At 34.0% G+C, this 24,271-nt stretch overlaps 1 pseudogene; it reads right to left on the bottom strand.

Annotated features, from left to right (window-relative positions):
* Positions 1-15,273: 15,273 nt before the first annotated feature.
* On the bottom strand, positions 15,274-17,438 carry LOC111281962 (adenosylhomocysteinase-like; annotated as a pseudogene).
* Between the last annotated feature and the right edge of the window lie 6,833 nt (positions 17,439-24,271).

Here is a 24,271-nt window from a genome sequence, read left to right as displayed (position 1 = left end):
TTTTGGTGAAAGTTGAAGTTTTCGACCAGATTGTGGCGAAATTTCCAGGATCCAACGGGTTTTTCAAAAATTGATGGGTTTTTCAATTCTTGATTGAATTTTTTGGTAATTTTTTCAGAAACCGATGAGTTTTTCGGCTCCGTTTAAAGTTTTCGGTAGGAGATCATAGAGAGAAGGCAGAGCTTCTCGAACTAGAGAGAGAAAAAGTATATGGGCTTTTGAGAAAAATGCTAAAAAAAAGCCTTTTATACAACTCCAAAATGATGCCATTTTGCTAAGCTATGATCTGTGCGTTGACCCGAGGATCGGTGCATAGACCCGTGTTTCGATCCGATCCGATTGCAGAAAAAAATAGATATGAATGAGAAAAAGGCATAAAATATAAACTATAAAAAAAAGGAAACAAAAAAGAAAAAAAAAGTATAAAATTTTGGTAAACAATAATAATTTAGGCTTGGATAATTCGAAATCAAAACTAGTACCATCCTTGGATAAGCGCTATAGGAGTGCTACAACCTTCCTCAAGCGTAATCGACTCGCAAATCTAACCTCTGTTTTGCAGGCTAGTTTTAATCAGTGGCCAATCACACCTAACAAAAAAATTGGTGGTGACTCCCTTTCATTCCAAGTCTAGTGGTGAGTCTACGGATCTACTAGTTATAATAGCTTGACGACTCTACTGAGGACTATTAAGAGTCAAGCCAGTAAAAGATTTCTTATTGTCCAAGCTTTGTCTAATAATTCAAAATTACTTTTTGTCATTGCTTATATTTGTCTACCCTATTCTTCAATACCTATATTTTGCCTAAATATATGTTCTTATATCTGTCATTCACTTACATGTGCACAACATAAGCCCTCTACCCAAGCTTAACCTTTAGGACGGAGTGAAGTACCTATGCCCTCGTGAGATTTCATGTCTCTGCATGGGCTTGCGAAACTCTCCCATTCAGATTGAACCCTTTTTGCTTGAAACCTGCGATGGGTGAGGATTGGGATGCCTTACTAGTTTATAATGGACCATGATGTAGAGAACAATTTGGGGACTTTTTTTGAAATGGCCTAAAGCACATGTAGTCGACTTTAGAAGCCTAACCATAAATAAAGCCTTGTTTTCCCCTCCTTCTATAGATGATCCAAATTTTAGGTCATGTTGTCTTTTTAACTACTATGTTTTCCTTGTGTTTCTTTATGACTAACCTCTTTTGTCTGCTTTTGCTTCTTTTTGCATCAATTCATAAACAAGTTCACAAATTGCATAGTATTCTTACCCTAAAACTATTCCAGCAAAAGTTCTAATGGATTTCACAAAATGTCAGGTTTGTGCCTCATCTATGCTGTTCAAATGTGATTCTCCCCTAGAGGTGAAGATCGAATCAGAAAAGAGACAGTTGGAAGATTGGGATTGTTTGCCACCTAACCATGTTTCCACGCTGTCAGAAGAGATCTATTTTCTCCTTAAGCACAATAGTTTGAAAGACATATAGAGCAGAATGACCCCTTCAAGGTAGGAGACATTTCATGGAAAATTTGGACATATAGCTTATCTCTTGTCAGTAGAAGTTGACTATTCGTTAATTAAAGCAATGATACAGTTTTGGGACCTCTCCTATCGATGCTTTATCTTTAATGAGATTGATTTGGTGCCAACCATTGAGGAATATTCAACTTTGATGGATGTGCATATATTACAGAAAAAGTACAAATCAGGGAGCCACAAGAAGTTGAGTCAGATGTTAGGGGTAGAAAAAGAGACCATAGATTCTTACATTTAAGAAAATGACGATCATAAAGGTATTTTATAGGGGATACTCTAAGATTTCACTGTCAAACATCCGGATGATGACCAGGGGATGAATGCATTTGTTTTGGCCATATACGAATTAGTCATCTTCCCCAAGCTCTTAGGGCACATTGAAATAGAAGTGGTGGACTTATTTGAGCAAATTGAATGAGGTTATAACCCTTTCATCGATTATCTTAACAGAAACTATCAGATTTTTGAGTTTTTATAGGTAGATAGATAAAGCACGTTTTTTGGGTTGCATACCTTTATTGTATGTATGGATAAAAAGTCATTTTGAATGTAAGAAGAGTGCTTTCACCAAACTTTATCTCCACACTCGAAATTCGATTAGAGAATTCTACGAGAGTACTTGGCCAGAGGTAAAAACTCAAAAGAAATAGAAATGTCTACTATAGAGACTCACGGCTAGTCAGATAAAGTGGTTGGCTCAATGGATGGATAGAGAACCCATGTTATACCAATGTGAAGATAAGACAGAAGTCCCGCTTCTAGGTTTATAGGGGTTAACAAGTTATGCTCCCTTAATGGTAAAGAGACAACACGGGGTTGAACAATTTATTCATATGACCCACAAGCTTGGTCAGTTCGATTGCTTATATGAGGATCTTGAAACATTTCAAAAGATCGATAGCATGGTTAAAGCTTGGAAAAATCATAAGAGGGTAAACCCAAGACCATTCACTGATCGAGTAACTTAGGGGTATCTGGTTTGAAGGGGCAAGAGAAGTCAAAAGGTTGCATTTGAGCCTCAAGATCATACTTTACCAGTGGATCAAAAGTTTGATAAAAAGCTCTCAGAGCTAGAGCATGAGATGGAGAAAGAGAAACTAAGACAAAAGTCTCGAAGTTACAGGAAGAAAAGGATCAATAGTAAAACAAAGCAAAAAAACTAGAAGTTCAAGTCCACAAGGTTTTTAAAGAGTACAGTAAGGCCCAGAAAGTTGTCAAGGAACGAAATGATACCCAAAAAGAGTTGAAGAGGTTACAACATAAGCATAAAAGATTACGTATACAGGTACAGGCTAAGAAAATAAATAATACCAAACTGGTTCACAAAAATGAAGAGCTGAAAAAAGAACATGACCAAATAAAAAATGCTTTCATGGAGATTGAGCAGGAGAAGCAAGAGCTTTTAGACCACATCTTGACTCTAACATTGAAATTAAAAAAACAAAAAAATCATGTCAGCTTTCTTATAGAAAAGCATTAGAAGCTAACTCATTAGGTGTGGTATAGTAAAAGAGAGGGATTAGGAAGATAGAGGTACATAGAACATCTCACTGTTCAGATAGGCAAGGCCGTGGTCCAAGCAGATGAAATGGTAGAAAAGGTTGAAACTTTGAGAACCTTGATCACACCAACAGAAGAGCATGGCTAGAAGTTGTTGGATTTTATTGAGGAAGCTAAGGACCAATATAAGCAAGTTAGGCGCTTCTATAAAGGAATAGTATTAAGTTTAATCTAAAACAAACTTCTATGGAATAAATGAAATTTTTTTTTTTTGGATTTTTTTTAAGGGGCAAATATTTTCTTTTCTTTTTGTTTCCTTGCATTCACACATCATTCATGCATTCATTATCATAACATGGTCATTGAATCTTTAATTGTGGTACTAAAATGCGAGAATAGCTACTTATCAATACAACACTTGGGCTCAAGCAAGAATGATGGAACAAGATAACGCTAACCGTTTCGAGAGGTTAAAAAAAGCCTAAGAAGCATTAGAAGGAAAGTTAAGCCAAATTTTGAAGGCTCTAGAAAGAATGAACAAAAAAAAATCAGTGAAAGAAGATACTTCATAGGATGCTACTAATTTGGCATACCCTCCAGGCTTTAGTCCACCACAAAACCTGACCATACCATTTTTTTCACCCTAACAGGTAGCCTTTCTAAAGTTCAGTTACTCAGGAATGACCTATGCAGCAGGACATGAGAATATCCAGAGTTTTGACAATCCGGTCTTCATTGAGAAAGTGACTGAGCACATTCAACTCTCCACTGCAGAGGAAAAGGAAAAGCCACCAGCAGTTGTGTCCTTAAAAGATTTTAAAACTGATCAGACCATAAACAAGCTTGAAGAAATACTAAGGGCCATAGAAGGAATAGATTTCTATGGATCTATGGATGCAATAGGACTTTGCTTAGTACTCGATGTAGTAATGCCACTGAAATTTAAAATTCTTGAATTTGATAAGTATGATGGTACCAAATGTCCTATCACGTATATCATTATATACTGTCGTAAGATGGCTGCATACACTAGTAATAAAAAGCTGTTTATGCATGTGTTTTAAGATAATCTTACTGGATTCGTGATTAGATTGTATGTCTAATTAGACGGGACTCACATCAAGACATAAAAAGATTTGACCATATCTTTTATTAACCAATACCGACATATCATTGACATAGCTCCTGACTGTCTTTCTTTACAAGCAATGGAAAAAAAAAGGGTTGAGGCTTTCAAACAATATGCTTAAAGATGACGAGATGTGGCTGCACAGGTATAACCATTTTTAATAGATAAAAAGACCACAGTGCTATTTGTAAGCACTCTAAAGTCCTTATATTATGAGAAGATGATTGAAAATACAATTAAGAATTTCACAGATATGGTGATTTCAGGAGAGATTATCAAAAATGTCATTAAGAATGGTAAGCTTAAAGAGGGTGAGTCTTCTAAAAAAGCACCTAAGAAGAAGAATAGTGAGACTCAAGCTATGAGTCTTGAGGGGTAGTAATTTAGAAGTCATACTTCTACATCAACTGTTCGACCATCCTATCTATCTTCTCCAAGGTCTCCCGTTCATCCAGTCAATACCACAGGCAACGTCAAAGAATCATGCACCAGAGAAAGACCAACCTTTGACCCCATACCCATGAGCTACACTGAGCTACATCAAGAACTCTACAAAAATCACCTGATAGCTCTTGTTTCTATAAAACAACTTGAACCACCTTACCCCAAGTGGTATGATTCTAATGCCCATTGCGATTATCATTTAAGAGTAGCAGGACATTCTACTGAAAATTATGTCTCACTTAAATATAAAGTGCAAAGTTTGATTAAGAAAGGGCTAGTGAGTTTTGATGCAAGTGGAAATTTTACACCCAATGTCAGTGGGAATTTTTTACCCAGTTCATCGATTAATGCTATAAATACAGATAAAAGACATGTGAAAAGGAGAGTGGAGAAACTCAAGATGCCATTTGACCAGTTATATAAAGCCTTACATAAGGCTGAAATGATACAACCGATGGCTCTATGTGCTCATGTGGAAAAACCCAACCCAACTTATATATGAAAATATCATGACGGAACACTAAGTCACTTAATTGACGCCTGCAAGCAGTTTCGTGACGAAGTTCAAAAATTAATGAATTCTCGCCAAATAGAGCTATATGAAGAATTAAAGGACACCGATGTGGTTATGATGGATAGGTGGGTGTTAAAACTTATCGTTATACGCTGTAAAGAGAAACCACAATCAGCTGGGAACAAGTTTGTCCCCAAACCAGTAGCCCTCAAAGTTTCATGCCTATTTTCTTATAAAGATAATAAAGCAATACCTTAATATTACGAATATGGAGTAATGGTTCAAAGCCAGCAAAATAATGTGTCGAAAGTTGAAACAGCCCACATAATGAGAGTGGGAGGCATAACCAGGAGTGGGAGATGTTATATTCCAAAAGCTTCGAGCAAGTTAGAAAAAGGAAAAGAGAAGTAAATTGAACCAAAAATCTTAGAGAATGATACTTCAAAACCTATCCCAAAAAAAGAGGCTTGTGAGTTCCTGAAGTTGGTCAAGCACAGTGAGTACTCTGTGGTAGAGCAATTGAACAAGATGCCCATCAAAATCTCTCTATTGTCACTTCTCTTGAATTCTGAACCGCATCATAATACCTTGTTAAAGGTATTGAATCAGGCCTATATGGCACATAATGTCTCTGTGGAGTATGTGAACCATATAGCAAGCAATCTTGTAGTGTCGCATCATATCTCTTTTAGTGATGATGAGATCCCACCAGAAGACAGTAGAAATAATAAGGTGTTACATGTCACTGTCAAATGCAAGAGCCATATAGTAGCCAAAGTCCTCGTTAACAATGGGTCGATCATTAATGTTATGCATATATCCACTCTAGCCAAACTACCCTTTGATATGTCTCACATTCAGGATAGTCAAATGGTAGTCTAAGTATTTGATGAGACCAAACGAGAAGTATTGAGAGATGTCGAGCTACCCATACAGATTGGCCCATGTGTTTTCAATATAAAATTTTAAGTCATGGATATTTTTTCGTAATATAGCTGCTTATTAGAGAGACCATGGATTCATAAGGCGAGCGTTGTTTTTTCTTTATTGCATTAGAAGATCAAATTCAATGTCGAAGGGCAATTAGTGATTATAACTGGGGAGAAAGATTTACTGGTAACCCAACCCATAAACGCCCCATATGTAAAAGCAGTAAAAGAATTATTGGAGTGTTTATACAGATCCTTTGAGCCCATTAATGCTGTAGGTGAAGGGTTTAAGTTCAATCAGATCATGATTAATTAGATGGTCAACAAGGGTTGGAGTATTGGATTCGGTCTGGGCAAGAATCTTCAAGGGATAAGGGAATTCCCAAAGCTTAAGGATAATAGCGGTAAAACTAGACTGGGTTATGAGAAGGAAAGAATACCAAATCTCAATAATAAGGCAAGGAACGAATTGGCAGTTTTTCTTTCTTTAAATAAGATCTTCACTCTATAAGGGTATATGCTTTCGAAAACTAGAAAAAATGCAGAAGAGGCTTTTGCTGAGTTATCTATTCACATGGTGGAAGGTGAAAGTCAGAATGAAAGAGTTTTGGTTTACCATTGCCTGTCGGGTTATGAATTACAAAATTGAAGGGTCATTCAAATGTTTACTATCTCTGATTTCCCTTCAATGTAACCACATTGCTTATGCCCAAGAGCATTAGGATAAAATATCATGTTTGGGTCTTTTATTTTTCATTATCTCAATAAAAGTAGAAGCATGCATTTTGTTTATTTCTTCTATTCCATTCTCCTATCAAATCTCTTACCAATATTTCCTATTATATTAACTTTTAGGTCCCTGAATAAATGCTAAGATAATCATGACAACAATATGAGGTTTAGCTTAAAGAATTCAATTAATGCCGATGACTTTGATGCTAAAGAAGATTTTGAGCAATGTATTTTATCTTTGAATTTAATGAGAATGATTGAACAAGAAGATAAATCCATTAAGCCTCATCAAGAAGTGGTCAAATTGATCAATTTGGGTGGTCTCGAAGACAAGAAAGAGGTCAAGATTGGCACTTCACTTTTGATGCTCGACTGGCAATAATTAAAAGCTTTGCTTTGAGAATTTATGGATATTTTTTCTTGGTTATATCAAGATATGCCTGGATTCAGCACTGAAATAGAGGAACATAAGTTACCATTGAGGCCAGAATGTAAACCGATACAACAAAAGGTAAGAAGAATGAAGCCATAAATGCTGTTAAAAATAAAAAAAAAAGTTAAAAAATAATTCGATGCAGACTTTTTACAAATGGCTAAATATCTTGAATGGGTGGCTAACATCGTACATGTTCCCAAAAAGGATGGCAAGGTACGGATGTGTGAAGGGATTTGAACAAAGCTAGTTTTAAGGATAATTTTCCTCTCCCACACATTGATACTTTGGTGGATAATACAGCCCAATATTTGACATTTTCTTTCATGGATGGATTCTCTAAGTATAATCAGAAAAAATGACTCCAAATAACATGAAAAAAACTACTTTTATCACATGTGAAAAACTTTTTGCTACAAAGTTATGCCCTTCGGGCTAAAAAATGCTGGGGTAACTTATCAAAGGGTTATGGTAACACTCTTTCACGATATGATACATAAAAAGATTGAAGTGTACGTGGATGACATAATTACCAAAACTTGAAAAGAAGAAGATCACATGGTTAACCTCATAAAATTGTTTGAAAGGTTACGGAGGTTCCAACTTAAACTAAATCCAGCCAAATGCACATTCGAAGCTAGGTCAAGAAAGTTGTTGGGGTTTATAGTCAGTTAAAAAAGGATAGAAGTAGACCCAGACAAAATTTGGGCTATCCAGAATCTTTCTCCACCAAGTACGCAAAAGGAGATTTGAGGTTTCTTGGGTAGATTGAACTATATATCCTGGTTTATCTCTCAACTCACTCTTAAATATGATCTCATTTTTAAACTTTTTTGAAAGAACAATTCAGGAGAGGAATGAATAGTGTCAAGAGGCTTTCAATAAAATCAAATAGTACTTATCAAATCTTTCAATATTGGCTCCTCTTATTCCAAGAAAACCATTAATTTTATACTTAGTGGTATATGAAGGCTAAATGGGATGCGTGCTGGGCAAATTGGATAAATTCGGTAAGAAAAAAAGAACTATTTATTACCTAAGCAAAAAATTCACAAAGTATGAGTTCAAGTATTTGTCTTTGAAGAAAATGTATTGTGCCTTAGCTTGGACGACAATACATGTTATACCATACAACTTTACTCATGGCTAAATTAGATCTCATCAAATATATCTTTGAGAAGCCGTCATTATTAGGAAGAATCACAAGATTGCAAGTGATACTTTTTGAATATGACATAATATATGTAAACCGAAAAGCCATCAAAAGAAGTGTTATTGCTGAATTCTTGACGGACAGGGCCACTAGTGGCCATGAGTCCATGAAGCTTGACTTCCCTGATGAAAAACTAATAGCCATTTCAGAATAAAAAAAAGATGATGATGAAAAAAAAACATGATGAATGTATTTCGATAGGGTAGCTAATGCCATGAGACGTGGGATTGGAACAGTATTGATATCTCCAACAAAGCATTACTATCCTGTTATAGCAAGACTAAACTTCAATTGCACCAATAATGTTGCTGAATTTGAAGCTTGTGTCATGGGGCTGCATGCAGCTTTAGACAAGAAGATTGAAATATTAAAAGTGTTTAGAGACTTAACCCTAGTCATTTATCAATTGAAGGGCGAATAGGAGACAAAAAATTCTAAGCTTGTCCTTTACCATAGATATATCTTCGAGATGTGCAAACAGTTCAAGACAATTCAGTTTGAACATTTACCTCAGGAAGAAAATCAAATGCAGATGCCTTGGCTACTCTGACCATAATGGTATAGATCGACGATATTGTAAATATTCAACCTATCAAGTTAGATATCAAGGATACACCAGTACATTGTACCAACCTAGAAGAAGAGAAAGATGGCTACCCCTGGTATTATGATATCATACAGTATTTAAAAAATCAACAGTATCCAAGTCAAGCGATAGAAAATGACAAAAAAATTTTACGAAGATTGGCCATGAGATTCTTCCTGGATGGAGAAACTTTATAAAAGATGTAAGGACCAAATGTTACTCCGTTATATAAATATGTCTGAAGCTAAAAGGATTGTCGAAGAAGTACATGATGGTGTATATGGGGCACATGCAAATGGACATATGATGGCAAGACAAGTCATGCGAGCTGGATACTATTGGTTGATAATGGAAAAAGATTGCATCGATTACGCTTGCAGGTGCTATAAGTGTTAGATTTACGCTGACAAGATTCATGCTCCACCTAATATTTTATATGTCATAGCGCCGTCTTAGCCATTTTTTATGTAGGGTGTGGACGTCGTTGGTCCCATCACACTTAAGGCTTCGAATGGGAATAGATTCATCTTTGTTATGATCTACTATTTCATCAAATGGGTCGAAGCTACTTTTTTCACAGTGGTCATCAGGTTGGTGGTCTATAAATTCATCAAAAAAATAATTTACAGATACAGACTTTTAAAAATAATCATATCCGATAATAAAAAGAATTTAAACAATAAAATGATGCAAGAAGTATGCACTCCGTTCAAGATTAAGCATCATAACTCAGCTCTATATCGCTCAAAAATAAATGGGACAGTGGAAGCTGCCAATAAGAATATCAAATGAATTTTGAAAAATATGACTAAAATGTACAAAGATTGGCACGAGAAATTACCTTTTGCCCTGCATGCGTATCGAACTTCTGTACACATCTCTACAAGAACAACCTCTTTTTCCTTGGTCTATATAATGGAGGCTGTATTATTGGTGGAAGTAGAAATACCATCTCTAAGGGTCCTAAGAGAAGTGAGATTAGAAGAGGCTGAATGGATTCGAGAGCGCCATGAGCAATTAAACTTTATTGAGGAGAAGAGATTGACAGCACTTTGCCATAGTCAATTATACTAAAAAAGAATGATGAGAGCTCATGACAAAAAAGTCAAGCCCCGACAGTTCCAAGAGGGAGAGTTGGTGTTGAAAAGAATTTTATCGAGTCAGCATGATGATAGAGGGAAATAGACCCCAAATTAGGAAGGATCCTACGTGGTAAAAAGAGCTTTTTTCTGATGAGCCTTGATCTTATCAAAAATGGATAGAGATGAACTTCCTAGCCCTATCAACGCTGACTCAGTAAAAAAGTATTTTGCTTAATTAAAAAAAAAGAACAAAAGGGGATGAGTCCAATTTGAAAACCCGAAAAGGCTGTTAGGACCCAAAGGAAAATAATTGAAGGATAGGAAGGCATATCTGGGACAATAAATTTTGAAGAGCTTCGAGGTGTTGGGGTGTCAAGTTTCAATTGAGTTCTTGAAGGAGACCCCAGATTTGTTATTAAGGATATCTAATTATTTATCCTATGGCACTACCACCCCAAGTAGCCATTCTTATGTATTCTTTCCCATTATCAGTTGTAACTGATTACCTATATAAATGAAAGCCATCTTGTCAATTTCTAAATCTTATACACTGCTCTCTCTCTTTATACCTTACCATGAATGGAAGAAATACATAATTCGTATCACCGTACTTTTGAATTGGGATAATGATTAATAATTGAACAAAATCATAAAAAGTGTGTTATGTTGAAGGGTTGAAAAAGATAGAAGCAAGGGATGCAAAAAAAAAAAAGAGAGGAAGAGACTTTCATGCCTCCCTTTGGTTAATCAAATAGGTGGACACAAGAGTTTTTTTGTCAAAATACCTCCAGGTTGATGCCTTCATTGATGAAAGATGATTCATTAGTTAAAGATGCACTTTCAGATCGGTGAAAAAAATAACTTTTCATGACAAATGTAAAGGAGAATTTTTTCATCAGTAAACATACATAACAATACCCGATAACTTCTTTTTTAAAATAAGAATACAGGAACCTTAGTACCACGATTAATGATTCATTTCCATCTTAGATAAGGCATACATTTGCATTATCTCACTTTCTTAACCTTGGCCCAATCCTAACCATTTCACATGATTCGTGTTTCATCCCGATCATTTATTTTTTACCTCGACTCAGTATTGGTCATCATATTTTGACTTGTGGTTTCATCTCGATCATTTATTTTTGACCTCGACTTGATCTTGATCATTATATTTTAACTTGTGATTTCATCCCGATCACATGATTCGTGGTTTCATCCCGATTATCTATTTTTAACCTCGACTCGATCTTGATCGTCATATTTTGACTCGTGGTTTCGTCTCAACCATATGATTCGTGTTTCATCTCGATCATCTATTTTCAACCTCGACTCGATCTTAGTCACCATATTTTGACTCGTGATTTTATTTCGATCACATGATTGTAGTTTCATCCTGATCATTTATTTTTGAACTCGACTCGATCTTGGTCGTCATATTTTGACTTGTGGTTTCATTCCGGTCACATGATTCGTGGTTTCATCCTAATCATCTATTTTCGATCTCGTTCGATCTTGGTCATCATATTTTGACTCATGATTTTATCCCGATCATATGATTCGTAGTTTCTTCTCGATCATTCATTTTTGACCTCGATTCGATCTTGATCGCCATATTTTGACTCATGATTTTATCCCGATCACATGGATCATTTATTTTTGACCTCGACTTGGTCTTGGTCTTCATGTTTTGACTTGTGGTTTCGTTTCGATCACATGATTTATGATTTCATCTCGATTATCTATTTTCAACTTCGACTCAATCTTGGTCGTCATATTTTGACTCGTGGTTTCATCCCAATCACATGATTCGTGGTTTTATCTCGATCATCTATTTTTTACCTCGACTCGATCTTGATCATCATATTTTGACTCACGGTTTCATCTCGGTCATATGATTCGAGGTTTCATCTTAGTCACATGATTCGTGATTTTATTTTCGACCTCGACTCGATCTTGATCATCATATTTTGACTCGTGATTTCATCTGAATCACATGATTCATGATTTTATCTCGATCATCTATTTTCGACATCGACTTGGTCTTGTTTATCATATTTTGACTCGTGGTTTCATCTCGATCACATGATTCGTGATTTTATCTCAGTCACATGATTTGTGGTTTCATCCTAATCATTTATTTTAACCTTGGCTCGACCCTGGTCTTTTTATTATAACTTGTAATTTCATTCCGGTTTCCTGACCTTGGATCAGTCAAGGTCAGCTTTCAAATTTTGGTCTATGTTGGGTGCCTAGGTCTTTGCAACATCATTGGCTAACAAAGATGTGCAAAGATGGGTAGCTGTAGTAGGGGTGTAAATGATACATTAGTACTCGTAAGCTACTCAAATTCGATTCGATTATTATCGAGTCGAGCTCGAGCTCAAGTAGCTCGACTTATCGATCGAACCAAATTCGAGTATTCTTATATCCAACTCGAGTAGCTCGCGAGCCTAATCGAGCTTTTATATTTAAATATATTTTTATTATTTTAATTAATAAAATATTTCGAGTCCGAGTTCGAGTTCGAGCATAAATAATCAAATTCTTGTCGAGTATACGAATCAAGTTTATTTTTACATATTAATCAAACTTAATCGAGCGAGCTCGAGTAGCTCGAATTCAATCACGAATCAAGCTCGAGCTTGAAAAATAAAACTCGATCGAGCTCGAGTCAAGTATCGAGTCTCGAGTTATGAGTAAAGCTCGAGCTCAAGCTTCTCACTGTATCGACTCGACTCGGTTCGATTACACCCCTAGCTGTAGGCACCCATTTTAGTTCGGGCCCAATTAGGCCTATTTTGATCTAGGCTCAATTGGGCCTATTCTAGTCCAAACCTCATTGGATCCATTCTAGCCCGTGCTTAATTGGGTCCATCTTGGTTTGGGTTTAGCTAAATCTATTTTCAGAATTGGGCCTGATCAGGCCCATTTCTAGTAAGCCCATATGGGTTAGGCCCATTAAGGCCCCTATTGGTCCAAAATGATGTGTTTTATTATTATTTTCTTTCTTTCTTTTTTTCTTTGTTTCCTTCATCAGTTTCCATTTGCGATCAATCCACATATGAATCAGAATCACAAAATTCTCGGAGATCAACACATAATCAAATTGGACTACTGAAATCTTAGAATTAAATCTTGAACATAATGTAATCTCAAGAATCAAGCCTGGGATTAATTCTGCTAGTTTCTTAAATTTCACCCCAAGAACACCTGTAAATTGGACTAATTTTTGACACAAAAGACACACGAAATGGGAGGAAAAAAAGAAAGAAAAAAAAAACTTCAGGGAAATTTTGAGAAATTCTAGCAGAAAGAGGGTTATGGGATTCGAGAATTGGGATAGGGGTTAATTTGGAGTTCTGGAATGATTCTGGGATTCTAGAAATAATTTCAGGGTAATAGAGGGTTTTGGGAAGTTTTAGGAAGATCCATAAATTTTTTAAGAATTTTTTGGATTTTTTTTTTTGAAATTTTTTTAGGATTTCTAGGTTTTTGAAAAACATTTGAATTTTTTGATTGAATTTTTTGGCAAAAGTTGAAGTTTCCTACCAAATTTCGATGAAATTTTCAAGATCTGATTGGTTTTTCAAAAATCGGTGGATTTTTTAGTTTTTTGTTGAATTTTTCGATAACTTTTCTAGAAACCAGTGAGTTTTTTTGGCTCCGTTTAAAGTTTTCGATGAGAGATCCTAGAGAGAAGGCAAAGCTTCTCGGACTAGAGAGAGAAAGAGTAGAAGGACTTCTAAGAAAAATGCTAAAAATGACCTTTTATACGGCTCTAAAATGATACTGTTTTGCTAAGCTAGGATCCGCACATCGATCCGAGGATCTGCCCGCAGACCTGTGTTTCGACCCTACCCGATCGTAGGAAAAAAATAGATATGAATGAGAAAAAGGCATAAAATATAAACTGTAAAAAAAAAAAAAAGGAAAAAAAAAAAGAAAAAAAGAGAAGTATAAAATTTTGGCAGACGATAATAATTCAAGGCTTGAATAATTCGAAATCAAAACCGGTGCCATCCTTGGATAGGTGCTATGGGAATGCTACAACTTTCTCCAAACGTAATTGACTTCCGAATCTAATCTTTGTTTTGCATGATAATTTTAATCAGGTGACCAATCACACTTAATAAAAAAAATTGATGATGACTCCCTTTTATTTCAAGTTTAGCGATAAATCCATGAATCTACTAGTTATAATATATACAGATGACAAATTTTTGCTTTTGCCATGAGGTTAAGATTTTATGTGATTTGACACGTTTCATTTGGGAAATTTAATAATTGGATGGGTTTCACACATCATTATTTGGCCGAAGGGCGAGATGAATTATGAACAAAATTGGAGAAAATATGTGAGCCAGCCACCAACCGAAACCATGGAAATATCTCATATCCAAAAAGAAAAGCCTACCACCAACACCTTTTGGCCCAAAACTAACCTAATCTCATGTCAAAAGGTACTTTTCCACCAAGAAATTTCCTATACTATATATCTAAGCGCATATACATCTAGCTAGTAGCAAAGTAAAACACTCAAACAGGTAGGATTCAATAAAAAAAAAAGGCACCAAAAAATTCACTATTAAAAATTACACCTACTAAATACTACTATTAGTAAACATAATTTATCCATTTCAAAACAAAACATGGTAAATTAAATAACCAGATAAACTTTTTGCTGGTTTCCACCAAAGTGACATCATTTATAAAAGTAAAACAGAATTAAATGTTAAGAGAATTGTTTTTTTTTTTTTTTGCCAGAAAATGCTAGAAAGAGTTCGCTCTTCTATTAATGGGTTAAGTTTAATTACACTATTTCTTTAGATATTATTTTGTATATTTTTTTCAAAGTTCAGATATTAAAAGTGTAATTAATTCTTTATAAAAATAAAACAAAACTAGAAAATTTGTTCTTCCATTAATTGCTTAAGTTTAAATCTATCGAAAGAAAAGAAATAAATAAATTTTCCTCAAATTCCTTAAGTGCTAAGTAAACAAATCTCCAAAAGATAAAACCCAAAAACCTTTAGCGCAAAACTTGACAGCATAAATGGCAATATTAATATCATCTACCACACAACCCCAACACCTTATTCAAACCCATCTGGTCTTCTTCAAGAAGAGACCAATCCTATTCTTCCCCCCAGCCCAACCCCCAAAACTCCGACTAAAATCAAAACCTAATAATTTAACCTCAAATTATGAATAAATTGTAGAAAAAAGAAACAATCCATCCATCAGAAATGTATTATTTTTCTCGTCAAACTCTCTCCTCAGTACCTGTAGCGAGGAGGCTCGTAAGGACACTCGAAGGGCACGCTAATATAATCAGCTTGATCCTAGTTGAGTTTGGTGAGTTTCCCCAGGTGACGAGCAACAAACTTCTCATCAAAGGTGCTTGGGCAAAACATATTCTCATACTTGCCGGTTGCCTTCTCCTTCACAGCTCAAGCTGGGCAATCACGAGGTTTGCGAATGAGCAGGACATCACGAAGCAAGGGTGGCCAGTGACACAGCCCAAGTTCATGAGACCCCCTCAGAAAAAACAATGATGCCTGAGTTGGTTTCAGGCAAGACCCACCTATCAGTTTGAGTCTTGATAGTGATGCGCTTGCACCGGGATAGTTCTCAAGACCTAACACGTCAAGTTCATTGTCGAAGCGACCAATGTTGCAAACAATGGCATTGTTCTTCATCTTCCTCATGTGATCAACCATGATGATGTCCTTTGTTACCAGTTGTGGTGGCAAAGATATCAGCCTCAGAGACAACATCCTCAAGAGTCAGAACCTGAAGTCATTCCATAAAAGCCTGAAGGGCACAAGATGGTATCAATCTCAGTCACAATGACACAAGCGCCAGCTTGTTTCGAGGCAGCAAAACAACCCTTGCCAACATCACCATAACCACAGACAACAGCAATCTTGCCAGCAATCATCACATCGGTGGCTGTCATCAAACCATCAGGAAGAGAGGGACGGCACCTATACAGGTTACCAAACTGTTTCAAAAGATCAAAATCATAGCAGCAATTAGATCACAATATAGAAATGACAATTAAAACCACAATTCAATGAAACAAAGAGACTGTTTGCAATGCAACAAATCTTATAATAAAAAATATCTACGAACAAGTTCACAAGCAACCAAATTTGCAAATCAAAACAAAATACTACTGACAGTAAAAAACAGTGCAAGCAAACACCAGATTCGAAGATATTTACAAAATAGGACATGTCTTTTTGAAATCATTTTTATTAGATCTACATAAAAAAAAAATTAGGGAAAAAAAAACCCAAATCAATGATGTAAAAAAAAGTTGAAAACTGAAGTAGCAATAATGACTAAAAGAAATATACCTTGCTCTTGGTGACGGTCATTGACATTAATAGCAGGGAATAACAAGGTTCCATTAGCTTGCATCTGATAAAGCCTCTTAACTCCAGTTGTAGTTTCCTCATAAACACCAACCAATCTCTCCTTCATCTGCGTATACTATCTCTCTTCAACCCATATCTAATCAAGATCTTAATAGATCAGCAAACACCAGATTCGAAGAAATTTACAAAATAAGACAAGTCTTTTTGAAATCATTTTTATTAGATCTGCATAAAAAAAAAAAACCAAGATCAATGATGTAAAAAAAAAAGTTGAAAACTGAAGTAGCAATAATGACTAAAAGAAAAATACCTTGCTCTTGGTGACAGTAATTGACATTAATAGCAGGGAACAAGAAGGTTCCATTAGCTCGCAACTGATAAAGCCTCTTAACTCCTGTTGTAGTTTGCTCAGAAACACCAACCAATCTCTCCTTCATCTTCGTATTCTTCTTGGGATCTGTTTTCAACCCATCTCTAATTATCGTCAAATAATCTGAAACTTAGCGTTATCAGTAGAAGCCGGATCTGGGAGCTGCCCAGTTTTCTCATAACCTCCTCGGCTTTAACACCTTCATGGATCAATAAAGTAGCATCTCCACCATCATCAACGATTAGATCAGGTCCAGCAGAGGGACCCCAATCAAGGGCTCTCTCAGTATACCACCAGTATTCCTGGAGAGTCTCACCTTTCCAGGCGAACACAGCAGCGTGAGTCACGAGCTATGGCGGCGGCGGCGTGGGCCGAACTCGGCTCTACAAGCCATGAGACCGGGCATTTCGACTCCGGCCAACTCAATCTCGAGACGACCGAAGTCAGTCTGAGACATGGCCGCTAGAGGTTTTCTCCACTAAAAGAGCCATGGCTAAAAGATAAAAAGTAAAGATAAATAACACCCTCTCAATTTGATGAGAGGAACGAAGTGATGAGAGAAAAGCAGAGAGTTGGAAGTGGCAAGGGATGTGAGGACAGATATGGATGTTATAAATCGGCTAGAGAAGTGAAATCAACGGTCAAGATTGGGGCGAGGTTGGTGGATCTGGGTTACGCGTAAGGGACGCAAGATGAAGCAGGACGCGTGTGCAGTGCTCAATCCAAACTTCTTGTTTGCGAGTTTCGATTGGTTCGATTTAATAGGGTTATTTTTATTTTTAAATCGAATTTTAGTAAATTTATTAATTTAAAATACGATAAAAAATAATACAAAAATAACTCAACAATAGGAATTGGCTACTGGTTCCAACTTCCCCTCTCCCCTCATCTCAACTTAGTCAAAGTGTTGGAACCAATCAGTTGACGACATTTTGGGAGGTTTGACGTGCTGCTGATTGATTGGCCACGTATCGGTCTTAAAAATCATGCTCAAGGTAATCAACCTTTTGCATCCCTACATTTTCTTTTTCATTTTCATATATTTCATGTTTAAAGATATGAGTTTGAATTAATTCCTTTTTCAAATAAAAATAATCAAAATCTTTGTGGATATATGTAATCTACTACGAAAGTCACATGAGCCCATCAAGATTTTTCCTAAGAAAAAGAGTAGAGAGAAAGAGCATTTGTTTATTAATTTACAGGTTGGATGAGCCATCGGCCCACTCTCAGCAAACATTTATTAATGTGGTAAATGCAGGTAATATAGGGAGAAAACAACAGTGGCACTTAAACTACCTTAGCCCACATAGATTGCCCCATCAAGCGAATGTATCTCTCAACTTTAAGTCTGAACTGAGGTTCGATAGCTTTATTTTCCTCTTTGTAGAAATAAATCCTATCATCGATTCGAAGACCTTTCATTCGAACAAAATTGAGCCAACCTGAAGATAGATAAGGTTTTGGATATTTACCAATCAAGCGAGTTGAGCAACGAAACATCCACACTACTTCAATTGAATCTTTCACCAACAAATCCACGTAATGAGCTTCTCGACCATTCGCAAACCTTAAATGCTTTAAAGATGCGGTGGGGATGATCAACTGTTTCCCAATGTCAGTCTCCGTAAGCAACTTGCTAAACAATTCCATTATTGTCACAGTTATGGAGAAGAGAGTTTCTTTAATTATGAAAGGCTCGGGGAAGAGATTGTGTTAAGGCAATGTAATACTTCCTTATATAGAAAGATTTAGGGCTGATGTGGATCGCATTAATTTGTTAGCCAACTTTGTGTTCATGTCGGGTGATTCATGTACCGGGTGATTCACGGCAGTGATTTGGTGAGAATAAACATTCGAAAAAGTGAACAATTTTTGGGAAAGCCTTTGTCCATATTTTTTGGTGGGCGTGGTCCCTGATCTATGAAGTGACAGTGCTGACAACTACATTAGGGTTGAAAGTACAGCGACTTCTGCTACACCGAAGCAAACGTTTTGCTGACTCTGTAAAAAAAGAAATCTGCTCAACCATAATTAAAATTGAAAGAAACATGTTCCCTGATGGGACCAAGCAAATAAATTAGCGGCTTGTTATGTTATGATTATGTTTTTCATCTATTTATATTTAAATTTATTTTTTATTTATTATCGATTGGTTTAAATTTTATTATATTATTTTTGACTAAACTCTTGTATTGTAAATCTTTTTAAATTAAAATTTTATTTGTTGTTTTTACTTTTAAATAGTGTTATTTTACATCTTTAATATAATTTTTTTAATTATATATATTTTTACAAGTTGTAATTATATGTTCAAGTTCAATGTTTTAATATTACCAATGTTTGAAGTCTTGCCACAATTTTCATAAAAAACTTTTTATGTGTATCTCCCTATAGTATTACAAAAATCAATAAAATTTGTTTCTTTAAGTTTGAGCAAAAAAAAATTATAAAGACAAAATAAATGAAAATTTCATCTTAATTTATATAATTAAATCTGATAATTTAAAATATGATACAATAACATAATATAAATATAAAATAAATATAAAATATAAAAATAACAAATGTTAAAATTTTAACAATAATTATATTTAAATTTAATAAAATAAAAAATATATTTTATATTTTTATATTAATATGAATTATAATATATAATTTTTATATAAAATAAAATATAAATACATAAATTTTAATATTTTATAAAATATAAATACAAAAATTATTAGATTTATATATAATATATATTTCATTTTTTGTAAAACGAGATTCACATTATAAAATTAATTTATCAATAAAGCGAAAGCTACTTCTTACATCGAAAAGCAAAGCATAGGTTATGATTGAGAAACAGTAGCATGAATGATATTGAGCCCTAAAATTCAAGCCGTCAGTGGTAAGAAGTGGTTACAGTTTTAAGTATTAAAAAAGAAAATAGAAAGAAAGAATTATTAGCAGTCACGGGTGTAACACTGTCCAAAAGACACTTTAACAGTTTATGATATAAAATGATTTATATCATATATTATTTATTTTAATTTAATTTTTCATATTTCAATCAATTTAATTTTTAAATTAAATTAATCAAAAATTTAAAAAATTTAAATTATTTTTATTAATTAACCAATTAATTAAATTCAATTAATTCAATTCAAATCTAATTATGAAAACCTCTAGAATGTTCAAAAGGATAAAACTTTTTTATTGTGTTGTGTTAATTTTTAATTTCAAATCCAACCTAGTAGTTTGACAACCTTATCTAGGAGAAAATCTTTGGATAAAGCTTACCAAAACAAAATCTTTGGATAATGAGTAATCTAGTTGAATAACGAGTAATCTAGTTTGACAAGTTAAAAATGCATCGTCGTGGAAAGGACCCACATTGATTAAGATTTTTTTTTATATAAAAAAATTTTAGATAAATAAATTATTTAATCTTTTAAATTAAAATAAAATATATTATATCTTATAATTTAAAATATATAACTATAAATAGTATATTTAAAATAATTTAAACAAATAATCACCAATAAATTAAAAATATTTAGTACTTCAAAGCAGAACCACTGATAACAAAAAGGGCGTAAGAATCTACTAACAGAACATTGTTGACATTGGCAAAATTTCCAGCATCAGGGACCACACTCACCGCTGAGTCATTCGGAGACGGATTTAGAATGAGAGCAGTGGGGCATCTGCCACACATTAAAATCTTGAATTTTGAGTATTTTTTATAATAAAAAATTTTAAATATAAATGATTTTTTTTTATTTTGTTTTCATTAAAATTTTAAAATAATAAGTAAGATTATTAGAAATAAACTTTATTTTTTATTTTTTATTTTTTACCCTTACTAAATGTAACAAAAAAAATTAAGCATGGATCTTTTATAATATTAAAATATATATGAATATATTAACAAAATAAAAAAATTAAATAAATTAATGATTCAAAATATAGATATAAAATTTATCTTTTTATTATATTTATTGATATTGTTAGAATGATTTTTTAATGGGTTACAGAACATGTTATATCATATTATGTTTAATTTAACTTATTTGATAAATTTATTAATCATATGATGTAATTAATTTATTTAATAAATATATTTATATATATATTGAAATCTTTAATTTATTCAATTGTTATATTTATGTTTAGGTATATAAGTGTTAATATTTTTTTTAACGTGACATAATTAAGACAAATAAATGTGATTTTTTAAAATCTAATTTTTATATAAAAATAATTTTTTTAATGTTTTATAAATTTTTAAAAATATTTTTATTATTTTATATTTTTAAATATTTTTAAAAATATTTGACATTTATTTTAATAAAAATCCTTTTAAATTATAATAATTTGAAAATAAATATTACCTAATAATTTATCCTCATTAAATATAAATTTTGAATCCGTCTCCGCTTCTAGATACGTATGATTGTTTCCCTGAGTTCATATTATCCACCAATTGACGGTTGTACTGCCAACATTCGGTTTCTGCAGTATCTATAGCCAGTTAGTTAGACAACATCGACTTCTGGATACATATGATTCTTTCATTTCCCAATTATTTTTTGAAAAATATTTTGATGAATTTTTTTTATAAAGCTCATGAAAAATTTTTATAAAAAATAATTAAATTAAAATTAAAAATTAAAATAAATAGATTGAAAAATTTTATTACATATATATATATATATCAAGTTTACAATATTTGAAAATTTTTTAATAAATTTTGTTTTATTTTTTAGATAAATATTTTTAGTAAAAATTTTAATAGTATTTTTATTATTGAATAAATATCAATCAAATTTTAATTATAAATAATATTTTAAATATTTTTTTATATATTATTAATTTTTACATTAAACTCTATTAATCTATTAATTTAAATTTTTATTAAATTGTAATTTTAAAAAATTTCACAAAACTTAAAAGACTTGATTTAAGTTTTGTCTTTTGATTTTTATTAAGGATGTTTGGTTAATTAAAGAATACATAATACACTATTGATCATGTCAAGCACCCAAAAATCACGTGTTCAATGAAGTTCAAAGGCCATCGTTTGCGCTTGTGCTTGTTTTAGGGACAAATGGGTGGTTCGAAAACATTTTAAAGGTTGAGATCTTGCTTTAGCCCATAGACTGGTCTTTTAGAAAACAGATAGGCCCAATCTCTACATACTACTTGGGCCTACACTGACCCATAATTAAAGAAGCTCACATAGATACCAAAAGACACTGAACGGAGTAAAACCCAAAACTTTGATCGAAGAATCACATGATCGATAAGCTGTTTTATCTACAGGATTTGGGTTTCATCCAACCGCAAGTCCTCCAGCAAGACAACAATCTCCCTTGGACCAGCAGTGTCCTGGCTTCATCTCTGATCTTTACTTTTTTTTTTTTGTTATCTTTGGATCGACTCATGTGAAGTTGCCGAGTCCGTATGTTCAACACCGAATTGGTACCTTAAACTGCCGAGTTCGTGTAAAAGAGCTTACCTAGTATTGTCTCTTCCTGTGGAGAAATAACGTCCAATTTTCCAGCTAAGAACTTCTTAAAGGTTTACCTCTTGGAACACAGCTTCCAAAGAACGGTAACTCTCTCAAAGTTGTAGATTTTGCCTATTGGAAAGTATTGACTTTCCAATATTGTCATCTGTTTTTTATTTTTTTTAAGCTTTATTACCTTGTTTAGTTTCTTGCTTTCTTTTAACATTTCTGGGTTTTGCTTGTTTCATTATGCACTTGACTTGTGCATCTCCAAAAGGTTGAAGTTTTACCACTTCTGCTTCATGGGTGTAATATATACGTATTATCGATTTGTTGTATTTAAGCTTTTGGAAAAGCTGACAGCAATTTTAGCTGGTAGGATTGTGGTGAAGGGCACCATTTTTTCAGCGTTTCTCCTTCCATGTGGTAAAGGTGACTGCAACTTTGATCTAACCCTTGCTTGTTTCTCCTTCCATTTGTGATTGTCTGAGACAGTGAGAGAGGTGATAATCAGCACGGGTTATGTGATAGCTAAGCAAGTGAAACGGCTCTTAGATTTGATGAGAATTGCATCATGGGAATCGCCAGTTGGAAGGTGATTAAGCTGGATGATTGACAGGTTTGTATGGTTAAGTTCAGACGTGTCCTGAAATAAGTAATGGTAAGTAAGATGTTATCTTTTGCGTTGGATCTTTCTGCATTATACTTTGTATACACATCTTTTTGTGTGATTATCACATCATCTCTGAAACAAACGACAAACGAAAACCTGTATCCCACTTTCCTCTAGAGTTTAATTAAAGACATTCTAAAATTTACCCTTCTTGTTTTACTAAGCTGCAGCCATGCAACCTCAAATTTGGTTGAATCGAGGCCATGTAGCTGGTAGATTCAAATGCTTCTCCTAGAACATATAACATGGAAATCTAGCTTGTTTCGATTGTGCTATGCCAATCAGGGTCGGATATCAAATTTTAAGTTAATTAAATGAGAGAATGGAAGTGTTGAAGAAACTTCTCCCAGGGTTAGCAATCGTGAAACATGTCCACGACACCTTCAATCCATACTACATGCACGACAAAGATGTCTTGTATTTATGCATGCACGAAGGAGCGCAATAGCCATATCGGGTGCTCGCAAGGGAAAAGCTTATATGGCTTGTGGATGCAGCCGTGTCCCTTAAGGGTTTATTCACTAAGTACGTCATGAACGAGGACCGAATTATATTATGGGGCCTGGAGCCCTGGACTGCTATAAAATCAAGTCTCTAGTTTGAATTACTTTTGATCACATATCTAAAAGGTGCCAGTTATGTTTGAGCCTTACAATTTTGATTGTCTGGGTTGCAAGGCCACAGCCTCCTGTCCAGTTTCTGATTACAAGCCTGAAGCCTATATCTAACTCAAGCCTACTCGTCGAATATCAACCCACCATTGGATGGGTTTCATATCCTGAGTCCCATAACCAATTTGGGTTTGGCAAAACCATATATGAACTATGAGGAACACCGAATACGGGCCACTGGTTCACCCCAAGAATTATATGTGTGTGTTTGTCAAGCCCCGACGTTTTATGGTCCTTTTAACATTTTTCTTCAAAATTTTCTTTATCATGACGATGAGGCTGATAGATGGTACTTGTTTGGCATCAGTTCGAAGGATGCATTTTTCGAAGAAATAATTGTTATTGTTTTACATTAAATTGTAAATAGAAACTATATATTTTTCAGTTAGATATGTTGCTTTGGAACTTCCATTGGTAGCTAGGGTCGTTTGATAATTATGGAGAGTTTCAATTCATTGTATTTCGAGCTTGAATTAAAATTTTTGTTTGTTATTAAATTTAATTAAGTCATATAATTATTTTTTAAAAAAATAATATGTAAAAAATCTAAAATTTAGAACCTGCAACTCTTT

The sequence above is a fragment of the Durio zibethinus genome, chromosome 5, assembly GCF_047325235.1.
Source record: "Durio zibethinus cultivar Kanyao isolate XHJ-2024 chromosome 5, ASM4732523v1, whole genome shotgun sequence".
Taxonomy (NCBI): Eukaryota; Viridiplantae; Streptophyta; class Magnoliopsida; order Malvales; family Malvaceae; genus Durio; species Durio zibethinus.
This window is presented reverse-complemented; position numbering and strand designations above follow the sequence as displayed.